Source organism: Rattus norvegicus, chromosome 14 (assembly GCF_021556685.1).
Source record: "Rattus norvegicus strain SHRSP/BbbUtx chromosome 14, alternate assembly SHRSP_T2T, whole genome shotgun sequence".
Taxonomy (NCBI): Eukaryota; Metazoa; Chordata; class Mammalia; order Rodentia; family Muridae; genus Rattus; species Rattus norvegicus.
Genome location: NC_141547.1, coordinates 44,640,966 through 44,651,681, shown reverse-complemented (window position 1 = coordinate 44,651,681; position 10,716 = coordinate 44,640,966). Strand labels below are relative to the sequence as shown.

The 10,716-nt window shown below is 41.2% G+C and overlaps 1 non-coding gene and 1 pseudogene across 1 annotated transcript; one reads left to right on the top strand and one right to left on the bottom strand.

Annotated features, from left to right (window-relative positions):
• The first annotated feature begins 275 nt into the window (after positions 1-275).
• On the top strand, positions 276-946 carry Styx-ps2 (serine/threonine/tyrosine interacting protein, pseudogene 2; annotated as a pseudogene).
• An 8,818-nt stretch (positions 947-9,764) lies between these two features.
• LOC120096800 (small nucleolar RNA SNORA17) lies at positions 9,765-9,896 on the bottom strand. The gene has a single exon (XR_015637777.1). It is a non-coding gene; the product is annotated as a small nucleolar RNA SNORA17 (small nucleolar RNA).
• Between the last annotated feature and the right edge of the window lie 820 nt (positions 9,897-10,716).

Below are 10,716 nucleotides of genomic sequence, written 5' to 3'. Positions count from 1 at the left end.
TGGACTTCCAATTCACAGCTGACCATTGTTGGAAAATTGGACTACAGAGTGTAAATCATCTTAATAAATTTCCTCAATATAGAAAGACATTCTAGGAGACAGCCTCAGCATGGCTGCCAGCAGCGCACTGCCCTGCCCTCTGGTTCACCTAGAGTGCTTGCTGTGAGCCCAAGATGTGCGCCAGCCTCCATCTGCTGCCCTCCTTCCCTTGTCGCCTCTGCCAGCCTGGGGGATGGCTGGGGCACACTGCAGCCACCCGCTGGAGCCCTGGGACCATGGAGGACATAAAACTTGAGTTTCCCTCGCTCCCGTAGTGCAAAGATGATGCTGAGGAGTGGACTTACCCTTGAGATGAGAGATGCAGGAAGTTTTGCCTGGATTGTTCTTAGGCACCTACTCTTCTGCTATGCAAAGCAAGCTACCCATATTGCAGAAACATGGCATAACTCATATAATTTGCATATGGCACAATATTGAAGCAAACTTTATTAAACCAAACTTTCAACAATTATTTAGATATTTAGTCTTGGATATCGCTGATAACCCAGTTGAAAACATAATACGCTTTTTTCCTATGGCTAAAGAGTTTATTGACAGAAGCTTACAAAATGGAGGGAAAGTTCTTGTCCATGGGAATGCAGGTATCTCTAGAAGTGCTGCCTTTGTCATTGCGTACATCATGTAGGCATTTGGGATGAAGTACAGAGATGCATTTGCTTATGTCCAAGAAAGGAAATTTTGCATTAATCCTGATGCTGGATTTGTCCACCAACTTCAGGAATATGAAGCCATCAACTTAGCAAAATTAACAATACAGATGATGTCACCACTCCAGGTAGAAAGGTCGTTATCTGTTCGTTCTGGTACTACAATTAGTGTGAAGAGAACATGTGAAGAAGATGATGACTTTGGGAACAGGCAAGTGGCAACTGCACAGAATGACTGACCTGGTGAAGACTGTTAATTGCACAGAGGTTAAGATGTGGGAGTTCTTCAGTAGATGGCGCTGATGGGTGATGGGTTTACTTTTAAAAAAAACAAACAAACAAACTATGGTTTTATTATAAACCAAGAATTTTGGGCTTGCAAAGAAGTATTATTGCAATAGTGCACTTTTATACTTGAAATTTATTTGTAGGATATAAAGTTATTACTTTAAATAAAATACAAGTTAGGGGGATTTGTTTACAGGTTTTGGATAATTTATATCAAATTTCCTAAAAACTCATTTTGTGTTATATATATATATTACATTTAAAGTAATTTTACAGTTCAATTTTATGATGGAGCCTCTTACAGAAACATTAACAAAATGTAGAACTTGTCCACATTTTTTAGTATAATTTAGTAACTTGATTGCCATTTTCTTAAACTTCTTGGTCCCATGTCTTTAAATCATAACTTTAGCAACTAACCTACTTTGGTGATTTAATACAGTTAATACTTCCTTTCCAATTGTCCCCCTTATTCTAAATGAGAAAAAGTTGTAATGAACAAAGAAAGGGGTCTTACTTTTAGAACCAGATACTCAAAATTAAGGATAGTGTTATATTTTCCACATGACATTTTTCTTTTTGCTGTTTAAGCCAAATGTAGACTTGGTCTTTTCAGAGTTGCCTAGCTCTTCTAACTCTTGTCCAAAATGGTTCAAAGTAGACCAAACCAATGTAGCACTGTTTCTTCAATATGAAACCCCAAAAGAAAAGTGCCTTGCATCAGCAAACAAGTCCTCATGACTTCTAACTTAGTATATAAAGCAGTGAAAAGCTATTAACGTTTTTTTTCTGTGATTTCTTGTTTTTGAACCATAAATTAAATCTGTGATGCTTGACGAAAGTGAATTATTTGGAACAAGACACTTACTTCTACTTTACGTTGGATTACTTCTGTGAGGTTCAGCTGACAGCTTTGCTTTGAAGATGTATCCCTTGGGGAAAGCAATTTGAGGGTAGCTTCACTGCATTGTAAATTACTGTTTTAACTTGCTCCTAAAGTAACTCAAATTTACACCATGATTTGCACTAGCAACGTCATTTTATGGTTCTCTAGTTTTCCATGTTTTTATCTATATGTATAAAAATTGTTCTACAAAAAACATTTTACTGTTGTGTAATGTGCAGTAGAAGTGTTTTTAACATATATGTTAAACATATTCGTATATGGTGACTTTAGGGTAGCACAAACACGGCTCCTTTATAGCTCACGTTTCTCGGTCCTCTTTCGAGGTGCTTTACTGTTGAGAATGATACCCACACACTTCCAGGGTATGGTGAGGCGCTGTGCACGGTTAACAGGTTACACTTAAGTTACTTGCTTTGCTCACACCTTATGACATTAACAGTATAGAAAGGCTCTTTGTTCTTCACAGTAGGAGCCTGAATATGAACCAGAGTTACTGTTCTCTTGCCCTCTGTCCTCTTCTGGTTTCCCATCCCGTCTCCTATCTTTTAGCTTAACGAACAGCATTGTTTTTAATTCTCTTGTGTCACAGGCATGGTGGTCTAATAGAGCCAAGATCACATTGGGTATTCAAAAATTCCCATATACACACCACCAGCCAACAGGTCAACAAAGATCTCTCTTGGAGTCAGCCCATAATCTCTGACTTGTTGAACAGAAAGTGTGCTTATTAAAGCAATCTCCATTTTAAAAAAATGGTTTTTCAAGATGAGACATTTGAATAACTTTTTAAAGTAAGTTCTATAAAAATATGTGTTTCTCTTTAAACAGGAGTCTGTCCAAAAGTAGAGGTTTTTTACAGTCATTTGTAGCTCGTAATTTTCCATTTTTCTAACCACTGTCATTTTTTCTTCTCATATAAAGTGCCTATCCAGCCCGATATACTGGAGACAGTCTCAGACACTAGGGACTGCCGTCATGTTGAGCACAGTTGATATGGACAGATGAAGTTCATAAGAACTTTCATAAGGCTTTCATAAGAAGCCTCCAAGTTTCTTTTCTTCCTCTGCATTAATACCTAGCTGTCTTAGGTTCCATTTCCAGTGGTGTTTTGTTAGTCAACTATGATAAACTAATCCAATCATGATTTATTCTCTAGACAACTTGAATAATGTACAAATGTTTACCCACTTTGAACATTAAATATGTAAGCTAGGGTCATAATTAAAACTACATTTTTATCAAAACATAGGGAACTTCATTACTCCCTGAAAGTTTGAGACAGATCCTAGAAACAAGTGAGGAAGGGAGTCTTCTCCTTATTTAACTGATTCATGTGAGTTTCTCCTCTACTAGATGTTGTACCAGCTCTGTGGTACGAATGGTCACTAACTTTGCTATCAACTTTCAACTGCTTATAGAGCGGAATATTCACTTGAAGGGTGTGGGGTTGTACTTAGTCTGAGTCTAGAAGTAATGTCAGAAAATGCTAAGCATGTCCTCTGTAATAAAACATAAGGTCTTTAATAGTTTAATTACTATGGAATTCAAGTTGATTAGAAGTATTTAAGTGCAGTGTTGAATTATGAAATTGAGATGCATATATTAGGATGTCAACTTGATGTAAAGTAAATGAGCAGTTACCTGATGGATCTTTTTTTTAATAACTGGTTTAATCCACAACCCTAAAGCATAGCTTCACTTCAGTTTTTATAGTATCTTTGTCCATCCAACAACACTCCGATAAGGAAATAGTAGGAAATAGCTGAGAATTTTATTTATTTTTATTAGGAAAATAAGTTTCTAGAGTCTTGAGTGCTGGGTGATTCTTTTGTCTTTCCCATTCATGGCAGCTAAAAAAAAAGTCACTCAAAACATTCAGGTTTACATGTTTTGCTCTTACAAGGAGCTACCATACCTCACAATTCAAAGTGTTTTCTCAACCAGCAACATGGTACTGGCATGTAATTGCAATTTACTATGCAGCAATGATTCAAGAGAAATAACCTATGTGTCTGTTTACCTCTGTAGAGGCAATTGCTTATATTACTCTACTTTTAACATTTGTGCTCAGATAAAATGCTTATGTATATATAGGAATGTCACAGTGCAAGATGCTGCTAGTCTGGGCACAGAGTATTAAAGTTATTTTGTGCAGACTGGTAGTTGTATTAAAAAGAGAAAGAAAGAAAGGAAGGAAGGAAGAGAGAGAGAAAGAAAGAGAGAGAGAGAAAGAAAGAAAGGCAGACAGACAGACATTCTATACATGTGACTCTAGAGAACCCTGACTAATACAGATATCTTTCTAAGACATCTCCAAACCCAAACTTGCTCAGGGGCTTAAGCAGCAAATAAATCTTGTTAGAATTTTTTAACCTTTCTTTACTCAGAAAATAAAATATATGTTCTAAAAGGTCTGTCTTGGAATTGCAGTTAGGAGCCGTGTTCACCACTCTTGCAGAAGACTCAGGTTCAGTCCCCAATCCCCACATGGTTACTCACAACCATCTGTAACTGCAGATTCATAGCATCTGATACCCTCTTCTGGGCTCTGAGGGCCCCTGCATACATGTGTTGCACATAAATTCACACAAGTACACACATCCACATAAAATAATAAGCAACCAAATAAATCTCTTTAACAGGACTGCCTCACTCTTCATTGTCCTCTTCATCTCTAACACACAGAAAGTTTTTTTTTTAGGTTTTTTAAAATCAGTGTGGCATAAAATGACCCTACCCCCATCCCAAATAAGTGAATTCTATTATGGTTTTATAACGTAATTACGATCACAATAGTTATGGATCACGCATCTCTGAGCCCCAAAAGTGCTGCTGTTTCTTTCCTCAGTCATACTCACATTTCAATACAACTCCCCTTGTATCTTCTAGAAAAAAAGAGAAAGAAGCCTACCACAAACATTAGTGGAGCTGGTCTAGGCTCATACCTATGATCATAGTATTTGGGGAGTAAAGCAAGAGGAAGTCATGCATTCAAGGTCAGCCTGGGCTATATAGTAAGTAGCTGGCCTACAGAGTTAGGATATGTTACAAAAAAGAAAAAACATCTGACCAAACATAAAACAAAAAGGGCAATCATACCATGGGGTGGGGAGTAGGGAACTGAACAGGTGAAGCTTAGGAAGGGTTATTGGGCCAGTGCAACCATCCACTTGGTGGACACATGGTACTGCGAATTGTCAAGACTCCCAGCATGGACCGGCACAAAGAATCAACCTGGGTACATGCACTTCTGAAACATAAATAATGTTAGTATTAGTGTGTGCATGAAGTATACATATGGGTCCACATTCCACATGCCACAGCATGTATGTAGAGGTCAGAGGACAACTTTGTAGCATCCGTTCTCTCTACCCAACTGTACTGGCTGGTTTTGTGTGTCAACTTGACACAAGCTGAAGTTATCACAGAGAAAGAAGCCTCAGTTGAGCAAATGCCTCTGTGAGACCCAGCTGTAAGGCATTTTCTCAACTAGTGATCTAGAGGGGGAGGACCCAGCCCATTGTAGGTGGCACGGTCCCTGGGCTGGTGGTCTGGGTTCTAAAAGAAAGCAAGCTGAGCAAGCTGGGGAAACAAGCCAGTAAGTGACATCCCTCCATGGCCTCTGCATCAGCTCCTGCTTCCTGACCTGCTTGAGTTCCAGTCCTGACTTCCGTTGGTGATGAACAGCAATGTGGAAGTTTTTAAGCTGAATAAACCCTTTCCTCCCCAACTTGTTTCTTGGTCATAATGTTTATGCAGGAATAGAAACCCTGGCTAAGACACCAACTTTCTGTATATTTGTGAGATTGAATTTTTGTCCCAAGCTTTTGGAGTAAGTGCCTTTATCCAAGGAGATACCCCACCAGCCCCTAAAACATCATTTTCATAGGAGGAGTCTCTGGAATGAAGTAAAGCTGTGTAAATATCTATATTGTAAAAATATGAAAGCATTTTCCTACAGAATATGGATAATTTGCTGATCCAAGTACTTTATGAGAAGCCTCTGAGACTCACCACAGAAGAAACTACACTGTATTCTACAGAAGACAGATATTTGCCACTAGGCCTAAAATTCTAATGTCACTATTTGTACACACTAAGAATGAACAATGCTTGGCTCCTCACTGCTAGATGGCAGACATAGATGGTCCAGGACAAGAGGATAGAAACATCCATGTGGGAATGGACTAGAGCTCAAGAAAACAAGTTTGAACTTATGTTCAGTTTTGCAGGGCAATATCTTGTTTGCTCTATGTTGTCAAAACAGTGTTCAAAGTTGAGTGCTTAACAACCAACCAATGATTGGCTCACAGTTGCAGAGGTTTTGAAGTCCAATATGGAGGAGCGCCACCTGGCAAAGGACTGCTAGATGTATCATTATGTGGTAAAGGCAGAGAGAGTGGGTAAATGGGGGCCCCAAATTGCCCTTCTGTAAGAGTAACAATTCCTTCCATAAGGGCCCAATCACCTCTCAACACTCTTGAAACAGCAATTCAATTTCAGCATGAACTAAAGTGAGCTTTCAAAGCACAGCAGGCAGCTGAATACAGTTTTCTCCTCGTTGAGCTTGTAGACATAGCTGCCTCTCTATGATGTGTTAGCTGAGAGATTGTAGAAACACTGGCATCCTGATACTATCAAGCACATGAAACCAGAGCTCAGCTTTTAATATACTTTCCAACAACAGAATTAGAAGCATTGGCTAGGGGGTTGGGGATTTAGCTCAGTGGTAGAGCGCTTGCCTAGCAAGCACAAGGCCCTGGGATCGGTCCCCAGCTCCGAAAAATAAATAAATAAATAAATAAATAAATAAATAAATAAATAAATAAATAAATCTTAAAAAAAGCATTGGCTAATTCTAGTACTGAAGCAAATGACTGCAGAGTATTTAGTGCCACTAGAAAGTAAGGAAGCTGTAACTCATGAACATAGTTGAGATATCAAATGGATACGAGAACCAACGGAAGGCTCTTCTAAGAGCAAATACAGAGCAAATTGGGGCAATAAAATAAGTCAAGTAATAATGATGTATAAACTCGCAGAATGACATAAACATTCAAGAAGCACACTGGTATTTATAATTGAGAGAGTTGATCCTGCAAAGTTCACCTTTGAACTTCCCATGCACACCCCACCCAACTATATATATGCACAACAGCAAGAAGCAACAGCAAGAACAACACAAAGAAGTAGAGAGACAGGCACAACCAAGGACTCTAAAGGTATGTGACAGCTAAACATAGTGTGGTGCTCGAGATAGATTCTGAACAAAAAGAGAGCATTAAAGGGGATTTGGGAGAAAAATGTAAATGAAGCATAGGCTTATAATTAATAATATGACAGTCTAAACTCATTACTTGTGCCAAATGTTGTATAAATTCACAACTTTTCTGCAAACAAGATTGTTCCAGAGTAAAGAAAGAAAACAGACCCTAGACATTTATGTGGCGATTGCAGGCAAGCTTAGTACATTTTTCTCTTAACTCTGCTAACTCCACACACTCTCAGGGTTCTCCTTCCTGTGCCTTTCCATCCAGGTCTCTGCTATCTGTTTTAACTCCAACAAATACAGCTCCTCTAAGTCCTCCAGCAACGCAAGTGTTTGTCTTCAGCCCGTGTGGTCCCCTCAGCTGAACGAACTCCAAGGCTTAGTTGAACAGCTTTGCCCCGCCCTCATCCCAGTTCACCCTTCTTGCTGTAACTCTCCTACTCGTCCAGTTTAGGGAGATGTGCTCAAGCAGCTTCGTTCTGGCTCAGTGTGTGGTTTCCAAAGGGAAAAAAAAAAGGGTGTGGAAAGAGCCCTGCAAACCTAACCTCAAACAGAAAGACTGCATCTAAAAGTCCACAGGTGTGTGTAGACTTTAGGGAGTTCAATTTATAATTCTTACAAAAATTAAAGAAAAATGAGAACTCAAAGTGTGAGCGCTTAGCAAGCTGGGAGGTAAAAGCAGATACATGGCACAAGAATAAAAGAAAAAGTTCCTGCTGAGTTCTAGGCTATCACTAAGTCAGTGACATGAAAGTCCCTGGGACAGGGAGGGCTAGGCTGATCCTCAAGTGTGGTGCTGGTTTATGGACTTGCCCACTCTGTCTCCTAATAGTCTCAGGTAAAAAATACTTGCCTAAAAACTAAAACAAAAACCTTTTTATTGGTTCTTTGTAAATTTCACAACATGCACCCCAATCCAATTCATCTCTCCCTACCCTATACCCGTCACTACCCTTGCAACCTCCCCCACAACAGAGGGGAAAAAATCTCATGGAAACTGTAGTGTGTAACAGTGTGTCCCACAGTATACCCTTTTACACACTTTATCTGCAAATGTTCATTCCAATGACTCATTGGTCTAGTATGAGGCCTGTGGCTTCTAGTACTCTATCAATACTGGAATCTCACTAGGACTCCTCTTGGATATCCTGTTGTTTTCCTTTGTCTTAGAGAGCCTATAGTTTTGGATCTGTAGGACTGGCATTTTATTGCCCTTTAGAAGTTCATTGATGGGGTAGATGATGGGGTAGGCTAATTCAAAATCCTGGATCTGGGCATGAGAGGTATCTGAGTTGGTCAAACCACTGACTTTCGCACTCTCATGCAAGTGGGGTCTGCTCACCAGCAACCGTTCTACCCAAGGCCAGCTCTACCCTGCTACCCAGACAAGGTCCAGGGATGGCTCTCTCAAGTGTTGTAGCTGGTGAGGGACAGGACCAGGTCTCATAATCCCAGGGCCAGGTCTCTTGTCTGCCATAGGTAATGAGGGGAAGGGGACAGAAAGAGGGCATTTTTCCTTTGTCCATGCTACCACATAGCAGATATGAGACAAGACTGGTTCTCCTGAGATCACACCCTTGGGGCTGACTCACCTGTAATCTCCATGCCTAGGGCTTGCTCTACTGTGTTCCCCAGGTGAGGGGCAGGGTCAGTTCTCCTGCTCTCATGATCTCAGAGCCAGATCTCCCATTTGCTACAGGACGTAAGGGGTAGGGGAGGGTATCTCTTCGTCATCCATGTCACTGCAAAAGCGACGGGTGGCAGGTCCAGCTCTCCCAGTCAACCCTTGGGGCTGACTCACTCAAAACTCCCACAATTTGTGTGTTGGGGAAACTGCTCTCCCAAATAATACAGTTGGCTAGGGGCAGGGCCAGCTCTCCCTTGATGCCCAGACAAGGGGTGAAGCCAGTTTTGCATACCCATAGACATCAACCAGTCCTCAGGCAGCAGCCAAGACCAGGGAAGTCCACCTGGCCTTTGGTGGTAACAGAACCCTGCTGCTTCAGGGACCACAAATCCATATGTACCCCCGCCCCCAAGCAGCAGCACAGGTCAGGACTCAGGTAGCATCACTAGTTACTCACATCAGGCTGTTCCTCACTACCCTTGAGTCTCCAGTTCTTCAGCTCTTCACTGTGCCCACATCCTTCGGTTTCTCTTTCTCTTCCATTTCTCCACCACTTCCTTGATCCTCTTAGTGGACCCCAGGGTCTCTGAGTGTCTGACATCATCTCAGAAGTGTTTTTAGGAGTGCTATGACCCACTTGAGCGTGATGGCACCAGGCAAAGGTCATCTCGTTCATGGTTTGCTCTCCCAGGCCTGTGCATCAGTGACTGGTAGTCATTTCAGGTTAGCTTCCTCCTATCTCCCTGTCTGAGCCCCATGACGCTGGTCTTGTGGTCCTCTACAGCTTGCTCCTCATCAGGGACCCATGGTCTCAGACTGGCTTCTTCTAGTCTCTGGCATGCTCCCTGACCTGGGAGCCCATCTGGGCCAACACAGCACCAGATTAGTGGTTGTCTCAGATTAGCTTCCTGGCCAGGCCTCCTGGTACCAGACTGGCAGTCATCTCAGACTCCCCTTTTTTCAGAGAATGTTTGACTACTAATCAATCAAAGGTTCACAGCTTAGAACACTGAGCATAGACATAGTCTTTCACCTCCCTGCCACCTACTGACACACATGTGACACAGCAGGCACACCTGTAAAGCCTCTAGGGGCAGGGCAATACTCATCTTTTAAGAAGAAATTAAAATTTTCAGACAAGAGTCTTACTATGTAGCCCTGACTGGTCTGAAATTTTCAGCATGCCTCCTGTTTCAGCTCCCTAAAAATAATCTTTTTTTAAAAAAAAACAAATCTTTTTATTTTATGGTATGTGATGAGGGTTTATCTTAAGTGAATGTCTGTGCCACATGTAAGTCTGGTACCCTTGGAGGCCAGGAGAGGCATTGGAATTGGAGTTGCAGATGTTTGTGAGCTGCCTTGTGACTGCTGAGAATCCAACCCAGGTCCCCTGTCAGAGCAGCCAGTGCTCTTAACTGCTGATCCATCCCTCCAGCTCCTATAACCACCTTATAATGAGCCATGAAGGCTGAGGGTGACCAGGACTAGGAGGCAGCGGCAGGTGCCAAATGCCCATGGATTTTTTTTTTTTTTTTGGCTGCATTCTCACTATCTTCTACCCTAGTCAGAAAATAGTAGGTTAGTAGTCAGATAGGGAAATATGTGAGCCATTTGAAGCTGTTGAGTCTTTTAATAATCCACACAATGAATGACACTTTAGAGCTAAGAGGCTAACATTATAACTAGTCACACCTTTCAGAGAGAAGGAAAGCAAGAGTGAGTAATGCACTTGGGAGACTGAGGCTGGCAGACTGTGAGTTCAAGGTCAAACAGGCCTACCTAAGGAAATGCCCTTCCTCACACACATCTTTAAAAAACATTTATTGTGCATAAACAGGTTTGGATATGCATCTGATAGCACTCTTTTTCATCTTTCGGTGTCTTCAGGCAATATATTTTGTTTTATGAAGCAAATATA